Source organism: Apium graveolens, chromosome 11 (genome assembly GCF_009905375.1).
Source record: "Apium graveolens cultivar Ventura chromosome 11, ASM990537v1, whole genome shotgun sequence".
NCBI classification, from domain to species: Eukaryota; Viridiplantae; Streptophyta; class Magnoliopsida; order Apiales; family Apiaceae; genus Apium; species Apium graveolens.
The window spans coordinates 6616155-6625793 of record NC_133657.1 but is presented as its reverse complement, the minus strand read 5'-3'; the positions used below and the strand labels follow the sequence as shown (position 1 = coordinate 6625793).

General features: G+C 37.8%; 1 non-coding gene across 1 annotated transcript; it reads left to right on the top strand.

The window, feature by feature from the left end:
- The first annotated feature begins 1127 nt into the window (after nucleotides 1-1127).
- Nucleotides 1128-1234, top strand: LOC141698778 (small nucleolar RNA R71). The gene has a single exon (XR_012565281.1). It is a non-coding gene; the product is annotated as a small nucleolar RNA R71 (small nucleolar RNA).
- The last annotated feature ends 8405 nt before the right edge of the window (nucleotides 1235-9639 follow it).

The following is a 9639-nucleotide window of genomic DNA, read 5'->3' as shown; positions in this document are numbered from 1 at the left end:
ATTCTTCCGTGAGAGCAACGGTTTCAAGGTCATCCAGTTTCACCTTCCTTGAAAGAATAGTCTTCATAAACTTCGCATAACTAGGCATTTGTTCAAGAGCCTCAGCGAAAGGTATATTGATGTGAAGTTTCTTGAACACCTCCAGAAACTTCCCGAACTGTCTATCCAGCTTTTGTTGCTGCAATCTCTTAGGAAAAGGTGGTGGAGAATAGAGCTGTTTCTCCCCTGTATTAGCCTCAGGCAGAGTGTGTTCAACAGTAGTCTTTCTTGGTTCCGCCGCTTTCTCCTTTTGCGTAGATTCTTCACCTCTAATTTCAGCTTCTACTTCTTTTGCCTTTTCAGCATCAGCTACTTTTCCAGACCTTAAGGTAATATCCTTGACTTGCTCTTTAGCTTCCTTCCTGCCTGGTACTTCCGTGTCACTGGGAAGAGTGCCAGGTTGACGATTGAGCACTGCATTGGCTAATTGACCGATTTGATTTTCCAAGGTCTTGATAGATACCGCCTGACTCTTGCACAACAGCTTAAGTTCCTCAAAATCAGCACTAGTAGGTGCAGCTGCACTTCCCTGTTGAGGATATGATTGCCTTGTAGCATACTGCTGAGGTTGCTGGAATCCAGGTGGGTTAAACTGTTTACTCACTCCTTGCTGATATGGTGGCGGAATAGCATTCTGATTATTCCCCCAGCTGAAATTTGGATGATTTTTGTTGTTAGGATGATAGGTCGCTGGCACAGGCTGCTGTTGTCGCTGATAATTATTCACATACTGAACAGATTCGTTGATAAGAGAACACTGATCCGTAGCATGAGAACCTGCACAAAGCTCACAAACCATAGCTATTTGATTAACTCCATACGTAGCTAGAGAATCAACCTTCATTGATAGCGCTTAGAGCTGGGCTGCAATAGCGGTGGCTGCATCAAATTCCAGAATACCTGCAACCTTGCCTGATGTCATCCTCTGAGTTGGGTTTTGATGCTCATTTGCAGCCATCGTCTCTATAAGATTATACGCCTCAGTATAGCTTTTAGCCCATAAGGCGCCTCCAGCTGCTGCATCGAGCATGGGCCGAGATTGGGCCCCCAAACCATTATAAAAACCAGTGATCACCATCCAATCCGGCATTCCATGATGTGGACATTTTCTCAACATTTCCTTGTAGCGTTCCCAAGCCTCGCACATAGATTCTGTAGGTTGCTGCGCAAACTAAGTAAGAGCACTCCTCATAGCAGCAGTCTTTGCCATCGGATAAAACTTCACCAGAAACTTTTGCGCAAGATCTTGCCACGTAGTGATGGACCCAGCTGGTTCAGAATGTAACCAATCTTTAGCCTTGTCCCTCAGTGAGAATGGGAAAAGCCTCAACTTGATAGCCTCATCAGTCACGCCATTATACTTAAAAGTGCTCCAGATCTCGACAAAATTCCTAATGTGCATGTTGGGGTCTTCAGTTGCCGCTCCTCCAAAAGAAACAGAATTTTGCACCATCTGAATAGTGCCCGGCTTGATTTCAAAGGTGTTAGCTTGAATAGCCGGATGAAGGATGCTTGGCTGAATGTCATCAATTTTAGGCCGAGAAAAATCCATAAGAGCTGGATCAGCTTGAACAATACGATCTCCCATGTTTACTGGTACTTTCTGCTCAGTTCCTGAATCCGAATCCTCAAAATCTAACTTCTCCGGAATATCAAGAACTTCGTCTGTCTCCTCAGCTGTATCTAAAGTCCTCTTGCGAGCACGAGAACGAGTTTGCATAAACGCTTGCTAAAGTACCTGAAACACAACCGGAAAAAAATAAGTAACTACTACGTCCTAATCACTGAGTCCTAATGACCAATGATGGTAAGTACATAAACTAAACAAATACGCCGAGTCCCCGGCAGCGGCGCCAAAAACTTGTTAGGGCGAAAACACGCGCTAATATTCACGCAAGTATACGCGTTCGCAAGTAATATAGAATACTTTCTAGTTCGTTCCCTCAGAGACTCAGACTAAATTATTGTCTAATTAAACTCACTCACCAATGTATGATTACTTCTCAATGTTAAGACACTAACACTTAAAATTGTTGATTAAATATTAACTACAATTAACTACTTAATTAATCACTTAACTAACACTTCAATTTATCAATAATAAAACACTCATGAGATCACAACTTCATTATTACTTCCTTCTATAGCCATTGTTATTACCTTTAGCATGTGACAGTGATGATATTAATCGAATAACACGAAACTGATAAAAGCCAACTTTCATTGTACTAATACCATTCTACCAAGCATCCACAAGTAAGATAGAAGTTGAATAGTCATCAATTATGTTGAGTTCCCATATGTCTACAGAAATTGACAACACAACGATTTAAGCACAAGTTATTCCTTTTGATTACATATGGCAAATAAAACTGTTAGAGTTACCCACTAATCATGTACAACGTACATGAACCTATGCTAGCATGGCAAGTTCTAAATCTCAAGATCCACCGTCGCTTCACAAGAGATTAACACCCTATCTTATATGTTCGCGACACACATAAGACGAATACGCACAACCAATACTAGATATCATGCAATCATCATACACTAAAGTATTAAACAATTAACTAAAGAATTCCATAATAAATCCGTTGCAACCTCATGAACACGATTAGCCCATAATAGCACTTATCGTCATCATGGGTTCATATGAAATCATGATAAACAAACACAAGAAAAATAATAACTAAACTAATTATATTAAAACAGAGTACGTCACAAGAGTAAATAAGTTCAAAGCAAGAAAACTAGCATCCAACGTTACAACGAAACAAGAATCACAAGAATATATGCTTCCTCTTCATTGCGGTATGCTAAATCGGTCTTCTTCCTTATCTCCTTCGCTCCTTGCGTAAAAACACAATCTTCTTTTTTCCACACTTATGAAAACGTCTCAAATCTACTTATATAATAGTCCCATAAAACTCAGATTACATAGAAGTGGAAACCAAACAGAAGTAGAAGTCCTAAAATAATTTATCTTTTTTCCCGACCCTGCGCGGCCGCTCAGCATAGCTGAGCGGGCGCTCAGCTTGCTGCGCGGCCGCTCAGCAATGCTGAGTGGGCGCTCAGACCTCTACTGGAAAAATTCTGATTTCGCTCCGTTTCTTCGCCGTAATTTGCCCGTTTCTTTCCTCTCGCAATGGTGAACACATGGCAAGGCTTATTCTCGATGATTCCTCCCCCGAAATGCAACTAAAACCCTGAAATGCATAAACACTAGAAAAATGCATCAAATACACAAAATACTTGATTTCAAGACACCAATTTAAGCCATTTTAATACGCTCTAAGTGGTATAAAATGCCACTTATCATCAATTCTATTTTCTGATCACCTGCTTCTCTTTTTTACGCCTTGATTACTTTGCTAGGCATCATAAGTATCTATTAATATTTAACTCATACGATTCTATTCGACATACACTTCTATCTACCCTTCATTTTACCCAAATCCGATTAACGGATTTAAAGTTACGCTATAAACAAGTAATCACCGAACATATAGACCGACAGTCACCCGACAAGTCACATATAATAAATAGCACGTCACATAATCAATGGTGTATCATTTATAAAGAAGTCTCGGTTCATAAACAGGCTTTCAGGTAATTAAAATGATTTTTAAAACATTTTTCGGAATTAAAACGGGTCGTTGGATCAATTTTGGAGTAATAAACAGGGTTCGGTTGGCCAAATCTGGCTTCAAAACAATTTTATAATAATTATTGAGCCTTGGAAACAATTTAAAATAATATTTTAGAGCTCGAAACTATTTTTTGGAATTTTTAAATAATTAAATCCAATTAAATAATTAATTAAAATTAATTAATAACTAATTAAATTGATTAATCAATTAATATTTAAATTAATTGATCAATTAAATAATTAATTATTAACTAAAATTAAGTAATTAAATAATTTAAATTTATTTTTGAATTAAAAATAATTTTCAGAATAATAAATAATGAATTTTGGTAATTAATATGAATTTTAGAACTTAAAATGGAAATTTTTGAATTATTTTAAAAAGAAAATCATAGAAACAGCTTTTGGTTTCAGAATTAGGGGAAAATAGGATTGAAATCGGGTTGAAATAAAAGCAAAACGGGTCGCCAAGAATCCTATCGGATCTGGGTCGAAGATCGACCGGAATCTAGGATTTACCCAGAAACCGGCGACTTCGCCGGATTCCGACGAGTCGCGGGTGGCCCCTAAAACACACTGAATCACTTCGTTTCTTTACACGATTTCCATCTACACAACTTCCACAATGCAAACAAGCCATTAAACGTTCTAAATCAAACTGAAAACCAGAAATCCGCTCACCAACAGAGATGCAGCCGGCGAGCTTAAAATAATCCGGTCAAAAAGACGATCTCCTTCAATCCCTATTCATAATTAATGAGCTACATACGAAAACGAAGCTTAGGACACATACAATTTGTTTATGATATCATAATCGACCATCAAACCAAGAATAACCCAAAAAAATTAAAAATTCAAATGGTAAAAAGCTTGAACTTGTCTATACTATTTCGGCAATCAAACAACTTGATTCTACACTTGATTCGACTGTAAATCAACATATAAGTATATTTATATCATCAAGACAAACAGATAATCATTATATAAACAACCCCCAATTCTTGAATATAAACCCTAAGATTTGAGTTGGATGATTGCCAATCGATTGATTGATTTGATGATGAAATCCGATAGAACAAGTTGAGGGCTTCAAAATGGTTATTAGAACATCAAAATCCGACATCCCCATCACCTTTAAATGTTGGTTTGATTGCGAAGAACACGAAGAATACGGTTCATTTTCCCTGGATAATTACGGAATTTTATTGTATATTTGTGATTATTTGTAAGAAATAAAGTACAGTAAGGGCTATTTATATTTACGGAAAATCAGTATCCCGTTGGATCATTCCGGATATAAAATAGTATGTTTATTTATAAAAACTGATCCAAACGGTACCAGTTTTCGAGATAATTATCCAAATCAGTACAATTTGTACTGCGGGCTTGGTCTCAGCGCCTGGTTACACGTATTACGAGGTGATAATTGTGATAGTTTAATAAAAAGCTCCCGTTTATCGAAAATACGAGTTTTATTGATTTACCGAAACGAATATTATATCGAAAATGTTGCGCCGGGACCCGTGCAGGACAAACCGTACGCCGGATCGTAAAAGTCGAAACATGGAAAATGATCGGAATATTGCAATTAGATTAGGAAGGAGTCCTCGGAAGAGTTTCGGGTTCTAAAAACGTAAAAACAGATGACGTCGGTTGGTTCCCGTTTTTATAAAATAGATTTTAAATACCCGGAAAAAGATTTTATAAATTTCATATGATTCTTATAAATTCATAAATCAACATAAAAATAATTAGGAAGATATGACAATTATCTATATTTTATTTTGGACATATAAAATTAAAATACTTAATTAATAATATTTTTAAATATCCAAACACATATAACACTTAACAATTAATTCACAGAATAGATACTGAACACAGATAATAATTATTTATTAGTGAAAATAATTACACGATATATCCCGGATATTACATGTTGGATTGGTTGAGTGTTTTTTTGGCTTGACTTAGAGGTCTGAGTTGGTTGGATTTGTGAAACTTTTATTTCCTAGATATTTTGCTTCTTTCTTTCCCCTTCTCGTCTCTCCTCTTTTTCTTCTTTCCATTAACTTTCTTCTCTTTATTTCCCTTTTTCTTCTCATACACCTTGCTTCCAGTTGCTTTAGAAGGATGACTTGGATTTAAGCCGGAAGATTTTTGCTCATCCTTCTTTTGCTCATATCATCCAAGTCATCTTAAGTGTTAATTTGAGTTTTAGGCAACAGATTATCAGCATTCCTCAAATATCACCCCAAGTTCTTGATCATTTCTTCATCTTCTACAGTCTTGATCTTCTTAGTTTTTAAGTCAGTCTCTAGGGTCATTATCAGCCTCAAGTTTCCCATGACACAGTGCTTTGGAATCATGAAATGTTTGCACCTTTTGGTTGATGAACAAATGTAGGTCACTCCCTTGCTAGGTTAAAGATATGATTCTAAAAAGCATCTACTTGAGCCTTCTTGAGTTCATTTAGCAAGAGAGTGTCCTCTGGAATCACCCTGTTAACCTTGTTGATTAGGATGTCCAACTCAGATGCTCTTCTAGATTGGAGATAAGTAAGAGACACCAGCATACATCTATCAACACCTGAGTCATTTATATTTACAACAATCCTCTTCTCTTGGAAGTTCCCTTTTGTCACCATTATCACCCTTAGAAAATTGATATTTCTGTCCAAAGCCTTTTTGTAGGTGAAGAAGTTGTTGATTAGAGAAACTCTGAGAGCCCTGAGCAATTCATCAAATTCTTTATCCAAGCAGGGTCCCTCAGCTGCTTTCTTTAGTCTTTCTACCCTAACATCATCTTGACTTGTTTGAACTGTGGCTTGGCTGGATGATTTTAACAGTATAGCTTCTATCTTCCCCTTAGTCTTGGTAGCATGCAAGATTAGAAGATTAGGAAGTTTAGGTCTAACTGTTTCTGGCAATGCTGGAAGAGGAACGTTTAAAGCTCCCATAATAGCTCCCTAATATACAGAATTTTACATTTGAAGGTGTTTGTGGGAGTCTACTAGGGACTTTATATCCTGCTGTTGATTGTTCACCAAAGATGTCAAGTTGGAGACTTGAGTTGACAAAGAGTTATTTGAAAACTCTAGAGTTTAGATTTGAGCATGCAAGTTTTGGATTTGTAGTTTGGTTGATGTAGACATAGATTGTTGTGAACTTGATGCTGCCAAAGTACCAAAAGAGTTATGCACAACATTCTTGATCTCCTCTATGACTAAGGATGAAGGTTCAAACCTAGTTTTGTACAGTTGATCCATCTTGACTTTTGAGTCATTATTCTGAGTGATTTATTTCTGGATCACTTCATGCAAAGCTTTGAAAGACTCCCTCAACTTAGACATATTTTCTTCCACTGGGGTTAGAGAGAGGGCTTGAAGCCTGTCATAAAATTTGTTGAACTTGGTCTTGATATCTTGAAATGTGGGCATCAGCTCATTAATCCTGCCATTGACCACTTTCTTTACTACAACTTGATTCTTTCCAAGAGTGTTTTTCATAGTTCTTCTAATGTGATGAAAGGACTTCAATTATGCTTTGTACACCTTTGTCACATCATCATATACTTCTTAGGGAGTGATGACCTTAGCATTGCTTCCCAAAATGGTCATATATTCTTCTCTAAACTTTGCTAAGGCCTCCTCCATAGTTGTGGTAAGTCCTTGGAAAACCATGCATCCACATATCTGAAATCTTCTCATGTTACTATTCAACATCCCCCTTGTAATAAAATAGTATTTCTTGATAGTCTTGGTTTGACATATCTGTAGTGAGGAGTTGTTGGGTGATATTGACTAGGCCTGCAAGTTGCTCAACTGAAAGATCATTAACAGTTATTGGTTGGGCTTGAGCATCTTGCAGCCATTGAGCTAGGAGGTGTGAGGATTGAGGGTTGGTGTTTGAGTTAAAAGGTTGGTTATTTGTGTTTGAGGTGTTTGGGATAGGTGTTTGGTTAGATTCGTTTGAGGTAGAGTGTATGGAGGTAGAAGCATCAGTTATGACAGAAGTCATAGTTGTACTTACAGTTGGAACTGTGGTTGTGATAGTGTATTGTTCACCAATAATGGGAACCTCCATTTGAATTGGAGGGGATTTGACCAGGTTACTGTCATGTACCATGGTCTCAAACCCTTGATCTTCTTGCAAAGAACTGGCACTTGAATGTGCTATACTTGCCTCCCCAATAGCTGGATCATTGGCAATTTTACTCCCAGCTTCAACTGACAGAACAATCTCGGCTAGGGTTTTGAGGGGAGTTGTCCCTACTAGAGGAACCTCTAATTGAATTGGAGAGAATTTAGATAGCTCCCACTTAGGAGTACTACCCTCAAACCTGTCAATCTATGAAGATTGTTTAGCATATGAAGGTGCTTGGGTGTCTTGCATAGGGTCTTCAGTGAAAACTAATGAAACCCCTGTATTTCTGTTGGTGTCATCAAGGTCTACCCCAGCATGTAGCCTCTCAACAACTGAATGTTGTGTCTGGGTGGTGAGCACAATTTCCTGAACTATGTCACTTGATTCTGGAAACACTTGAGAAGAGGATTCAAGTGTTTCATTGTAAGAAGAAGAAATCTGAGATATAAGAGTTGTGATATTAGGATTGTGTGTTGGAAACTCCCCCTGAGTGAAGGAGGGAGTTTCAAATGGTGTGCCCTCTTTGTGTGTGCCAACCATATTTCTTCTTTCACCAACTTGAGAGTGCTCAAGTTGGGGTGCAGACTCTGTACAAATTTCACTAGGGAGAGTGTTTTGTTCAATAGAGACACCTTGTTAAGAAGGTGCCCCTAGAGTCTGTTTATTGCCCTCTTCTACAACTACATCCTTTTGGGAGGATACAGAGATAGATCCATGAGTGGTTCGCTCAATTTTCTTTGTCTTCTTTGGCTTTCTGACCAGGTTAGACTCTAGTTGTGTTTCCTCGCCACTATTAGCAATTACAGTCAAGGGTGGATTATTTCTCTTCTTTTTACTCACTCCATCCTTTTGGGAGGATGAAGTGGTTGGTTTTCTAGCTTCTAATGGTAATGAAGAAAAGATCTCAGTTGTGAAAGGCTCCTGTTGGTTTTCCTGTGTTTGTACTCCACGGGTACATGAGACATAATTGTACTAGATATGGCACTAGACCTTATGTCAAGCATAGGGTATTGGTAGGTTCTAAATCTCTCTAACATAAAGTTAGTGATATTTAGACCTACCGGTACCTTATTCTTTTTTAGTTAGTGAACCAAATAATATCTTGGACACTTATTTACAATTGCCTATTTTAGTCCTATCAATACCATTAAGTAAATGTATGTCTGCAACTTTATGATTTAAAGTAGGCATAATAAACATTTACCTCTGTGGTTAATGGCATCGTGAGCCTAGTGTTGAGTTTTTACAGGATCAATAACCTCACATTAATGCGCTTGTTGTAAGTCATGGAGAACACCAGCTTTTGGACTACACTAGATATATTGTCATACCCAGTCTTCCTGCCGGGTGAAGGCTCTCACTATTAAGTCAAACATGAATGACCATTCCCTCTTGAGATGCTTTTTGTTCAAGCTGGCAAGGTTGATCTTCTCACTGTAATTTATGAAATCCATAAATTTAGCTAACTTCTATTGAGTTGGTACCTCCACCATGCTGTCACTAGGGATTCTCAGTGCCTTGTTGACATCATTCTCATCAAATTCCACTTGTTGGCCTTGATTTAAATAGCTTATCACCAAAGACACATCTTGATTCTCATGCACAACAGTCCTAACTACAGCTGAATTCCAGAAGTCATTGAGAACATCCAAGTACAGGATAGGCTTAGCAGTCAAAGCACCTGCAAAGTAAGTCCCATATAAAAACTTAACAAAGCTCTTGAAACTATCAGGAGCTTGGTTAGCATCAGTGAAAGCTAAGTAGTTGGTGTCGTCCTTTGGGATAACAGCTCTAACAGTGTTTGAA